The sequence below is a fragment of the Bison bison genome, unplaced genomic scaffold (genome assembly GCF_000754665.1).
Source record: "Bison bison bison isolate TAMUID 2011002044 unplaced genomic scaffold, Bison_UMD1.0 scf7180017864224, whole genome shotgun sequence".
Lineage (NCBI taxonomy): Eukaryota > Metazoa > Chordata > Mammalia > Artiodactyla > Bovidae > Bison > Bison bison.
Window position 1 is genome coordinate 458,985 of NW_011494796.1, and position 12,865 is coordinate 471,849.

Sequence of the window (12,865 nt, forward strand, 5' to 3'; positions counted from 1 at the left end):
GAATCGCCTGCAATGCAGGGGACCCTGGTTCAATTCCTGGGTCGGGAAGATCCCCTGGAGAAGGGAAAGGCTACCCACTCCAGTATTATGGCCTGGAGAATTCCATGGGCTGTACAGTCCATGGGGTTGCAAAGAGTCCCATACTACTGAGCGACTTTCACTTTCACTTCCAGCACAATTCAAAAGTCTCAATTCTTCAGCACTCAGCCTTCTTTATGGTCCTACTCTCACATCTGTGCATGACCACTGGAAAAACCATAGCTTTGACTAGATTGACCTTTGTAGGGAAAGTGAAAATTCTAGGTAAATGGTCATATGATGTTTTCATCTCATTATTTTAAATCTTTTAAGACATACTCTCTTCTGTCTTCAATTACACTAAATCTGTAGCCCTAGCCCACATCTCTCTCTTAAGCTCCTGATACATATTCACAACTTGCATTCATGGTTCAAAGCTTGCTCAGTACATCCAAACCCAGATTCATGACACTTCCTGTTCAAATTATTCATGTCCTTATACCCAGTGCTGATTACTGATTTAATTATTGATCCTGCCACTCAAACTGGGAATCTTAGAATTGTTTGTGACTTTTGTTTCTTAATCACTCTTATCAAATTTATTAGATATTGGGCATTGCATGGGTATTTTTATTTTTAACTAGCACTTCAGGGATCCTCACACAGAGTTTGGGGCTTTCTTTGAGAAATCCTTTCTGCGCCCTAGAGAGGGAACCTTCATTCTGCATTCATTTTATTTTTACTGACTCATCCCTTGGTCTGTAAGTATGCTCAAATTTTCCCCACTAAAAAGAGAATCCCTGCTCAGCCTCTTTCCTCTGTATTCTTTTATAGCCAAGATCTCTTGAAAAAATAAGCCCATGTTGAATCTATTTCTTCACCCTCATTCACTCTTTGGTTCTTTGAAATCCAGTATGTGTCCCCACCACTTCACACATACTTTTGTTTCCCTTAAAACAAACAACCTAAACCCAAACCTAAACCCTCTAATGAAGGCCGAAGAGTCCTGCATGACTTAGTCTGCTATCCACCTTGTACAGCTCTGTCCTGTTTCCCATCTTTTATTGCCCTATAGTCCTGGGCTTTCTTACAGTTTCTTGGTATGCAGAGCTCTGTGCTGCCTCAGGGCCTTTGCACTGCTGCTGTCTGGACCATGATGCCCTCTCCCTGCTTGCTCCTCTCAGCTTGTCACTTGGATATCAGAGCAAGACCTGCCTTGCCTGCCCACTTGGTCCCTGGGGTCCTGGTAGAAGTGAAGAGTTCCTGGGTTTGAGGGCTTTGACTTACCGCGTCCCTGCATGTGCTGCCCTGGCTCCCAAGTGCAGTATTTACGAGATTCTCATTTTTGCTGCATTTACCTTTCCTTCTTTGGGGATGTAAATCTACTAGCAGTAAAAATATCCAACAGGGTAATAATGTATGCAACATACATTATCAGCGTTCTTAACAATGTTAAATGTTGATGGGACTTAACTTCTATTTTGAAGGGACCCTTTAAAAAGTCATTTTTTTTTTTATAAAGCTCAGCCTATCTAGATACCTAAAGTACATACATACACACAGCCCACAACAAAAACTTTAACAAATCATTAGATCTGCCCCTCAAGATGCTTTTGTAGCAGATGAGACACTCTGGATGAGACTACGCACTTTGTTGTTTCATTATTCAGGACTGTTTTGAAATGTAATACAAATGAAACAGAAATAAGATATATTCGAAAGAGGAAAGTAAACGACCGTTATTGCTAAACAAGGCTAGAAAACCCATAAGAATCACTCTCCTGGGACTATTTTAATAGATTGGTTGGATATGAAATAAAATAAGTGTTAAAAAACAGATAACATGGCTTACTTACTATATGCTTACAGTTATCATCCTATAATGCTGAAAAGAGAGAGGAACTTAAGGCGTACACAAGTCAATTCTTAGTAAGTCTTTAATACTTTTTGCAATTTCCAGTACCACTGCTAACTCAATCCAGGCCCTTCATACATTTAACCTGATTTACTGGTAGTGAACTGTTCCCACTGCTAAGATCTAATAGCTGATCAGATGAGGACAAAGGATCATTCATAAATGTACTGAACATTATTACTCTGTAATAAGCTTTGTGCTAGATGCCTGGACTGGAGTGACAAAGACCTAGTACTACCCCAAGGACACACAGAGAAAGAGGTAGGAAGATTCCAGATTTGGTGATGGGAATAGAAATAGGATTCATAGAGTAAGAAAGAGTTTGGGGGAAAGGTGGTGAGTTCAGACTTGGACACCAAGAACTTGCATTTCCAAAGAGCAATCCAGAGGGTGATGCCCAATAAAGAACTGGGAACAAGGGATTGGATCAGAGATACAGACCAGAATCTGAGATGGATTCAGAGCCAGGCCCAAAGTTGCTACTGAAGTTCTGATAGTTGGTCCTAGTTCCCTAAGGAAATTCACACATGAAAGGGGGAAATTCTCGAGGACAGAACTTGAATATGAGTTGGAATCTGTAGGAAGAAATGAAACAGTGGAGAAGAAGCCAAGGTCATCAGAAAACTTGTGAGAGCCAAGACGTGCCCAGGAGACAGGGCCAGGAAGCATCAGCAGCAGGTGAGGAAGCAAGGCCAGAGAATGGCTTTGATGTTGTGATGAGAGATGCTGAGGACAGCTGTTCATCAGAGGGAGGGGAAAACTCTCTGCTGAGGGCTCAAGAGTCAAAGTTGGAGGAGTGGAGGCTGCAACGGCCCTGATCTGGGGGATGTTTGTGGTAGATGGAAGGGGAGGATGTGAGGGTGAGACTGATGATGCTGGAAGATGGTGAGGGATTCTCCACATGGAGGCTGGCCTGCAAAGAAAAGCAAGGAGAAAAACTGGGGGAGCTAAGAATACATGAGGTGAGATGGAGAGAAGAGAAGAGGGAGAAGGCTTTCCTTGGGTGTCTTCAATCATTTTATAAAACTAGAAGGACAGGCAATTGGATAAAAGTGGAAGGGGCAGAGGTGTCAGGGCTTGAAGCACATGATTGGAGCAGTCACTTTAGACAAAGATGAACAAAGCTGTGAAGGTCCTCCAAGGGTCAAATTATACTTAGCACACATTCTGAAAATCAAAACAGTAGAGCCTTATGACTTCCTCCAGAAATTCTTAGACAAGAAAGGGATGGTAGGCTGGAAAAGAAGCAGCTGTAGGATTCAAAAAGTCTGCTGATTTAAAATGACCTAGACTGGGGAGATAAGTGACCGCAAAAAAGACAAGAAGAACCAGGGGAACAAGAAAGGTTTCAAGGACAGGAGACTAGGAGACAAAAATCTCTGTATCTTTGGAAGGAGACACGCCATTTCAAGGGAAAATGATTCTTCCCCTTCTCTCTTATCTGCTTGTCCATTCCTCCTCTTGGGTGCTGGTGGCAAGCAGGTTGTAGCTACAATCAGCTTAGAGAAGCCCATGTTCCTGAGGGTGGTCTCCCTGGGATGCCTGGGTCTCCCTTGCTTTATATCAGTGTCTGTACTGCAAGAGACCATAGTTATACATACACCAAGTCACTGATCTAACTTGTTTGACTCCTGGAGAATTTGAGTGGCCTGAGGGGAAACTTATACCTTCTGCCTGTCCCAAGAGTTATATTTATGTCCCTGCTGCCTACAGTTTAATACAGAAGGTTATAATTAGTCACAAAGATGTGGCTGAACAAACAGTGTCGGTCCTTCTGTTGTTTCCTGTTGCCAGGAATAGAGCCAGCAGCCCTGAAAGACCTGTAAAAGCAGCTCTGGTGCTTGGTGCAGCTTTGGCTTTAAATCCTTATTCTCAGCCCTGCCTCCCTGCTGTCTTGGCTTTCTCTCTCTGTTCTTTCCTTCTGTCTTGCCTTGCCAAATTTGGGCTTAGTCAGGGCTGTGGTGGTAACACTGCAGCTCTTAAAGAGCTAGCTCATGCTGACTCAGAACCAAAGGGCCAGATCAGCACGGAACCTAGAACGGAGGGTAATAAAGGGGCCAAACCCTTGGCTCAGACCCACCTCCTGGAGCACAGATGCCTGATGCGAGAGGGCAGGGACAATGAGAGAGGTGTGAACTCCCAAGAGGAAAACACCTTTTAAATAAGAAGGGCTTTATTGTGGGGAGGGGAGTGGGAATAGGGAGCAAGGAGGGGGTGGGGCTGGTGGGGGATTCATAATTATGGATTCACATGCAATTGTCATAAGAAATAATACAGAGAGACTCCCATATACATTTTCCCAGTTTTTCTCAGTGATAAGACTTTTGCAGTTATAGTATATCAGAGCCAGGATATTGACATTGATAAAATCCACCAACTAGTTCAGATTCCCTGGTTTTACTGGTACTCATTTGTGTGTTTGGTAGTGGTGGTGGTAGTTTAATCTCTAGGTTATGTCCGACTCTTTGTGACCCCATGGATTGTAGCCGGCCAGGCTCCTCTGTCCATGGAATTCTCCAGGCAAGAATACTAGAGTGGGTTGCCATTTCCTTCTCCAGGCAATCTTCTAGACTCAGGGGTTGAACCTGGGTCTCCTGCATTGCAGGTAGTTTCTTTACCACCGAGCCACCAGGGAAGCCTGTGTGTGTGTGAGTGTGTGTGTTTGGTTCTCTGCAGTTTAACCACTGTACTTGTATAGGTTTGTGCATCCACCATGACAGTCAAGATACCGAATGCCTCATCATCGCTAGAATCCCCTATGTTGCACATTTATAATCACATTCTCCACCATCACCCCCGCTTCTCCACCTCTTATGCCAGCCCCTAAGCCCTGGTAACCACTGCTGTTCTCCATTTCTAAAATTTTGTCATTTCAAAACAATTATGTAAATGGGATCATATGGTATGTGAAATAAGATATTGGTTTTTTTTTTCATCACGCATAATTCTCTTGAGATCCATTCAAGTCATTGCAAACATACATAATTTGCTCCTTTTAATTGCTGAAGAGTTATCCAGGGTATGGATAAACTAGTTTCTTTAATCATTCACCTTGGGTTATATATAATCATTCAAGCTACCTGTGTTATATTTAAATGAATCTCTTCAAGGCAACATATAAACCAGCAACTTTTGAAAGGGGTTATGCTATTTTTATGTATTCTGCCAACTTCTTTTTATTGATGTATTTAAACCATTTATATTGAAGGTAAATATTTACATGTTGATGCTTGAGTCAGCCATTTTATTACTCATTTTATGTTTTTTTCTCTGGTTCTTGTTCCTTTATTTCTTTTCTTGTCTTCCCAGTGTTACTTGAACAATTTTTAAATATTCTATCTTGATTTAATTACAGTGTTTTTGAGTATATTTCTTTGTACAGTTTTTTTTTTTTTTTTTAGTGGTTGCTCTGGGTATTACAATAGAAATGTGTGACTTATCACAGTCCACTTGTATCAACATGGTACTTTGTGTTAGCCATGGAGTTGGAGTTTCATGTCCATCCAGATCTCTTAACTTTCTCTTTTGTAAGATTTCATTTGCTTGAATATCAGGTGATGTTAACATTTTTATTTCAACTATCAAACTTGCTTTACAAACCCATTATACAACCCACTTACACTGAACCCAAAATAGTTCACTGTGCATACACATTTCTGCTATTTCTGTAGTCCCTTTTTTCCTGATGCTCCAAGATTCCCTCTTTCATCAGTTCCTTTCTGTTTGATTAATTACTTCAGCTGGCCTTAGAGGGTAGGTCTGCTTATCAACAAATTCTTTTTGCTTTCTTTCATCAGAAAAAGTCTTCATTTTCTTTTCATTCCTAAAGGATAGTGTTCCCAGATATAATTTGTGGTTAAATTGTTTTCCTTTCAATGCTTGAAAAGATGCCACTTTCTTTTGCCTCATAGTTTCTCAATGAGACTAAGCCATGCCATGCAGGGCCACTAAAGATGCATGGGTCATGGTGGAGAGTTCTGACAAAAAGTGCTCCCCTGGAGAAGGGAATGGCAAACCACTTCAGTATGCTTGCCTTGATATCCCCATGAACAGTATGAAAAGGCAAAAAGATAGGACACTGAAAGGTGAACTCCCCAGGTCAGTAGGTGCCCATATGCTACTGGAGAAGAGTGGAGAAGACGTTGGGCCAAAGCAAAAACAATGCCCAGTTGTGAATGTGATTGGTGATCGAAGAAAATTCTGATGCTGTAAAAGCACTATTGCATAGGAACCTGGATGTTAGGTCCATGAATCAGGGTAAATTGAAAGTGGTCAAAAGGAGATGGCAAGAGTGACCATTGATGTTTTAGGAATTAGTGAACTAAAATGGACCCAGAATGGGCAAATTTAATTCAGATGACCATTATATCTACTACTGTGGGCAAGAATCCCTTAGAAGAAATGGAGTAGCTCTCATAGTCAACAAAAGAGTCTGAAATGCAGTACTTGGGTGCAGTCTCAAAAATGACAGAATGATCTCTGTTCATTTGCAAGGCAAACCATTCAATATTACAGTAACCCAAGTCTATGCCCCAACCACTAATGCCTAAGAAGCTGAAGTTGAATGGTTCTGTGAAAACCTACAAGACCTTCTAGAAGAAACCAAAGAAAGAAATCAAAAAATGATGTACTTTTCATCATAGGGGACTGGAATGCAAAAGTAGGAAGTCAAGGGATACCAGGAGTAACAGGCAAGTTTGGCCTTGGAATACAAAATGAAGTGGGGTAAAGGCTAAAAGAGTTTTTTCAAGAAAACACATTGGTCATAACAAACACCCTCTTCCAACAGCACAAGAGACGACTCTACACATGGACATCACCAGATGGTCAATACTGAAATCAGATTGATTATATTCTTTGCAGCCAAAAATGGAGAAGCTCTATACAGTCAGCAAAAACAAGACCAGGAGCTGACTGTGGCTAGATCAGCCCTGGGTGTTCTTTGGAAGGAATGATGCTAAAGCTGAAACTCCAGTACTTTGGCCATGCCACTTCATGCGAAGAGTTGACTCATTGGAAAAGACTCTGATGCTGGGAGGGATTGGGGGAAGGAGCAAAAGGGGACAACAGAGGATGAGATAGCTGGATGGCATCACCGACTCGGTGGATGTGAATTTGAGTGAACTCCATGAGTTGGTGATAGACAGGGAGGCCTGGCATGCTGTGATTCATGGGGTTGCAAATAGTTGGACACAACTGAGCGACTGAACTGTAAGATCATGAACTCCTTATTGCAAAGTTCAGACTTAAAGAAAGTAGGGAAAACCACTAGACCATTCAGATATGACTTAAATCAAATCCCTTATGATTATACAGTGAAACTGGCAAATAGTTTCAAGGCATTAGATCTGATAGACAGAGTGCCTGAAGAACTATGGATGGAGGTTCATGACATTGTGAAGGAGGTGGTGATCAAAAACATCCCAAAGAAAGAGAAATGCAAAAAGGCAGCATGGTTGTCTGAGGAGGCCTTAAAAATAGCTGAGAAAAGAAGCAAAAGGCAAAGGAGAAAAGGACAGCTATACCCATTTGAATGCAGAGTTCCAAAGAATAGCAAGGAGAGATAAGAAAGCCTTCCCCAGTGATCAGTGCAAAGAAATAGAGGAAAACAATAGAATGGGAAAGACTAGAGATCTCTTCAAGAAAATTAGAGATACCGAGGGAACATATCATGCAAAGATGAGGACAGAAATGGTATGGACCTAACAGAAGAGGAAGATATTAAGAAGAGGTGGCAAGAATACACAGAAGAACTGTACAAAAAAGATCTTCACGACCCAGATAATCATGATGGTGTGATCACTCACCTAGAGACAGACATTCTGGAATGCAAAGTCAAGGGGGTCTTAAGAAGCCCCCTTTGTTCACTACGAACAAAGCTAGTAGAGGTGATGGAATTCTAGCTGAGCTATTACAAATCCTAAAAGATGATGCTGTGAAAGTGCTGCACTCAATATGCCAGCAAATTTGGAAAACTCAGCAGTGGCCTCAGGACTGGAAAATGTCAGTTTTCATTCCAATCCCAAAGAAAGGCAATGCCAAAGAATGTTCAAACTACCACACAATTACACTCATCTCACATGCTAGCAAAGTAGTGCTCAAAATTCTCCAAGTGAGGCTTCAACAGTCTGTGAACCAAGAACTTCCCAATGTTCAAGCTGGATTTAGAAAAGGCAGAGGAACCAGAGATCAAATTGTGAACATATGCTGGATCATAGCAAAAGCAAGAGAATTCCAATAAAACATCTACCTCTGCTTCATTGACTATGCCTAAGCTTTTGACTATGTATATCACAACAAACTGTGGAAAATTCTTCAAGAGATGGGAATACCAGAGCACCTTACCTGCCTCCTGAGAAACCTATGCAGGTCAAGAAGTTAGAACTGGACATGAAACAACAAACTGGTTCCAAATAGGAAAAGGAGTATGTCAAGGCTGTATATTGTCACCCTGCTTATTTAATGTACATGCAGAGTACATGTGAAATGGCAGACTGGATGAAGCACAGGCTGGAATCAAGATTGCCAGGAGAAATATCAATAATCTTAGATATGCAGGTGTCACTACCCTTATGGTAGAAAGTGAAGAGGAACTAAAGAGCCTCCTGATGAAAGTGAAAGAGGAGAGTGAAAAAGCTAGCTTAAAACTCAGCATTCTAAAAACAAAAATCATGGCATCTGGTCCCATCACTTCATGGCAAATAGAAGGAGAAACAATGGAAACGGCGACAGACTTTATTTTCTTGGGCTCCAAAATCACTGCAGACGGTGACTGCAGGTCATGAAATTAAAAGATACTTGCTCTTTGGAAGAAAAGCTATGACCAACATAGACAGCATATTAAAAAGCAGAGACATTAATTTATCAACAAAGGTCCATATAGTCAAAGCTATGGTTTTTCCAGCAGTCATTATGGGTGTGAGAATTGGACCATAAAGAAAGCTGAGCTCTGAAGAATTGATGCTTTTGAACTGTGGTATTGGAGAAGACTCTTGAGAGTCCCCTGGACTGCAAGGAGATCCAACCAGTCAATCCTAAAGGAAATCAACCCTGAATATTCATTGGAAGGACTGAAGCTGAAGCTGAAACTCCAATACTTTGGCCACCCGATTTGAAGATCTGACTCCTTGGAAAAGACCGTGATGCTGGGAAAGTTTGAAAGCAGGAGGAGAAGGGGACGACAGAGAATGAGATGGTTGGATGGCATCACTGACTCAATGGACATGAGTTTGAGCAAGCTCTAGGAGTTGCTGATGGACAGGGAAGACTGGTGTGCTGCAGTCCATGGGGTTGCAAAGAGTCAGACATGACTGAGCGAATGAATTGAACTGATTTCAAGAGACTCAACTGTCATTTGTATCATTTTCTCTCCAGGTAACAATACATCATTTCTCTTTAGCTTCTTTCAAGACACTTTTTTCCCTTTTCTTCTACATGGGTTTCTTACAAATGATCCTGTTTGTGATCCACACAGCTTCTTGAGTCTGTAGGTTTGTATGTGTCAATAAATTTGGGAAATTTTTAGTTATTACTTCTTCATTTGCCCTTTCAACTCCACTCTTTCTCCTCTTTTTCTGGTACCCCAATGACAGAAAGGGCTTTTGAGGAGGCGCAGTAGTAAAGAATCTGCCTGCCAATGCTAGAGATGCAAGATATGTGGGTTCAGTCCCTGGATCAGGAAGATCCCCTGGAATAGGAAATGGCTACCCCCTCCAGTATTCTTGCCTAGAAAATTTCATAGACAGAGGAGCCTGGTGGGCTACAACCCATGGGTCCCCAAGAGTCAGACATGACTGAAACACACATACACACACACACACACACACGTGAGTTTCAAAAATTTTTCTGCTATTATATTTTTCAGTTTTCTAATTTTTATTTGTTTCTGTTTTGTAATTCCTATTTATTTGCTAATTTTTGTAATTGCTTTTGTTATTGATTTTTGAAGCATTTTTATAACAATTATTTTAAAATCCTTATAGGATGATTCCAATATCTTACTCATTTCAGTGTTAATGTCAGTTCATTATCATTTGTCACTCAAGTTGTGATTTTCTTAGTTCTTGGCCTGACAGGTGACTTTTTCTTATTATACCTCGGACACTTTATTTATAATGTTAGGAGACTCAGGGTCTTATTAAAAACTAATTTTAGGAGGCAGTTGCCCTGTCTAGGTTTAGCATTCAAGTTCTGGCTTACTGTTCTATCCTGTGGTTCCAAATCAGTTATATTTTAATCTTTGGTCTCTTGATGTATCTGCTGGTGCTGGGACTCCCACTCCATCTTAGTGCTGTCTGAGGGAGTGGAATAGGACTCCCCAGCTTGGGCTTGTGTGTGTCTTGGAGGAGAGGATGCATATGAGGACATATGAGGCGCAGGCATATGAGGACAAAGGAGCTTCCTGGGCGGGGCCACTTGCCATGATGGCAGCCCTCTTCTGGTTGTGCACACTCACCAGGTTTGCGGGCATGTCTCTGCAGAATGGGGTCTCTTGTTTGTATTTCCCTGGCTGTAAACCTGTGGGAAAAGCCACGTCTGGCTGTAGTTGTACAGCTGAAGCTGCAGTACATGTGGCACAGGACAGACTGTGTGACGGTGTGTGTGGTAGGCTGGCTGTATGTTGTTCCGCAACATCCAGGGCCGCTTTGAGATTCAGCTTATCCCTGTGACTCACCTACTTAATGAGAAGCAAGCAGGAATGATGAATGTCACTTACAGGCGGAAGCTTTGAGAGCCAGGAGGAGCTCGCTTCGTACTCTTCCCTGTCGTGATCACTGATGATGTTTCAGATGGCAGCTGTTCCATCAGCCCACGTCCCAGAGTGGGGATGATGACAGCTCAGAGCGGAGCCCCCGCAGGGCTGGGAGGACATGTGATAGTGATGTAAATGAGCAGGAACCTTTGTGTGTGAACTGTGCAGATCTGGGGCATTGTTTGTCACCACCACATCACCTGGCTTATTCTGCAGTGAATTTTGCTTAAAGAAAAAATTGAGAGATAAAAAAAAATTGAGAGAAGAGGAAAATCTTGATAGCCCTGGAAAGTACTAGAAATGCACAAAACCATACCTCTTAAATATTACATAAATTAAACATTTTATTAATTTATCTTCTGTTCTTTAGTTTAAAATAAGAAATGAAGTTTTGCTCTAGATAAATAAGAAACCATAACTACATGTCAAGGTCTGTATTAGAGTCCCTGAGAGGTCTATGAAGACATTTGCAATACAGTGTGCTTTCCAGTCTGAAAACGGAAGAGTGATGCTATTTTCAAGGAAAGTTTTATTTCTGTCTCTACCTTCTATGATCTAAATGTATTTCCCCCCTGCCCCAATTTACATGTTAATTCCAAAAGCCCAATGAGGTGGTATTAAGATGTGGGGACTTTGGAGAGGATATTAGGTCATGAAGGCTTTGCATTAATTGTGACATTAATGCCTTTATAAAAAAGGCCCAAGGTAACTCCCTTCCTTTCTACCACGTGAGGACATAGCAAGAAACTGGTATCTGCAAGACCAGAACCAGACTGAGCGGGCACCCTGATCCAGATTAGCCTCTGGAACTCCAGAAATTTCAATGGCTTATAAGCCATCCGATGTCTGATATTTTGTTATAGTGAGCTAAATGGACTAAAGTAGTAACCTCAGGGTGGCGTCCAGCCTTGATTCTGGCTTTGTGTTTATCCCCCAAGTTTTTCCTCCCATAGCGTTTGCATTTCTTTGTCATGCTTCTGCAAAATTCTGTCTCCATCTTATAGTTTGTTTTGGGATCAACATAGGTCAGTAATGGGATAAGTTCAGCTTGTACCAGACCACAAGTACAGCCTCCAGGTATAAACAAGGCCATAGGTAGGGAAACTGGATACCATCCTAGAGGAGAGAAATCAAGTTTCCTCTACGAACACTTAGGTAAACCCACAGCGCTTGTGTTATTGTTAGGTGGTGTTTATTACATTAAACTGACCTCAAGACATTCTGTAATTGCCCCTAATGTAATTTTTACTGAGGAAAGGATAGCCTGGTCTTTTTATGATGATGCAGATATACTTGCTGTCAAATTGTGACAAAGGAAACGCATCTTTTTACAATGTTGAATTGGTGAAAGTGAAATCACTTCAAAATGAAATCAGACGACACATGGACCTCTAAATCGGAGAACCAGAGGTACCTTGGCCTGTTAAACCCTGGAGTAAACCCCCCAACATGGCTGAAACCAAAGCGCTATTTTCTACATTATATAGCTTTAAACCCATTATCTTTTCTCTCTTTCTCTCTTTATTCTACAGCTGTTGCCACCCACTCTTTATTCTTGAGGTTTCTGTCTTCTCTAAGTCTAGCAATGAAATAAATTCTGTTTTCTGCACCTACTGTTTCTTTTCTGCTGTTCTGATCAAGGCATACTGTAGACTTTTTAATTTTAAGAATTTTGTTATCCTCTAGATGGAAATAAAGAGAAATAAAATGAAAAATTAAAAAAAACAACAACAGTGTGCAAAGTTCCATACGCAAATTGACTCACAGTGTCCAAAGAGAATAGTTCTTATTCTCTAGCTTGCACAAAATGGAGATAGAAGTGGACTTGTTAGTCCCTTTACACCATTCCCTAGCCAGACTATTGCTCCTTTAGTCCTGAAGGAGAGGCCCTTCAGAACTCCTCAGCTCATTTATCTCCATCTATATGTCCATTTTCTTTGTAAATGGTGAACATCTGAGAGCAAGTTTCTTTCCCACATTTAAGTCTCTAGGACCTAACCCAGTGCCCAGCAAATGCTAGCCACTCAATAAACTTCTATTAAGTAAAATACATGCTGTTTGTGGGTCTATTCTCTTACAATTTAACAAATTAAAATTTTACTTCTGGAGTGGTAAAGTATCCCGTTTCCGTAGTGTAGTGGTTATCACGTTCGCCTCACTTCTGGAGTGGTAAAGTGAGG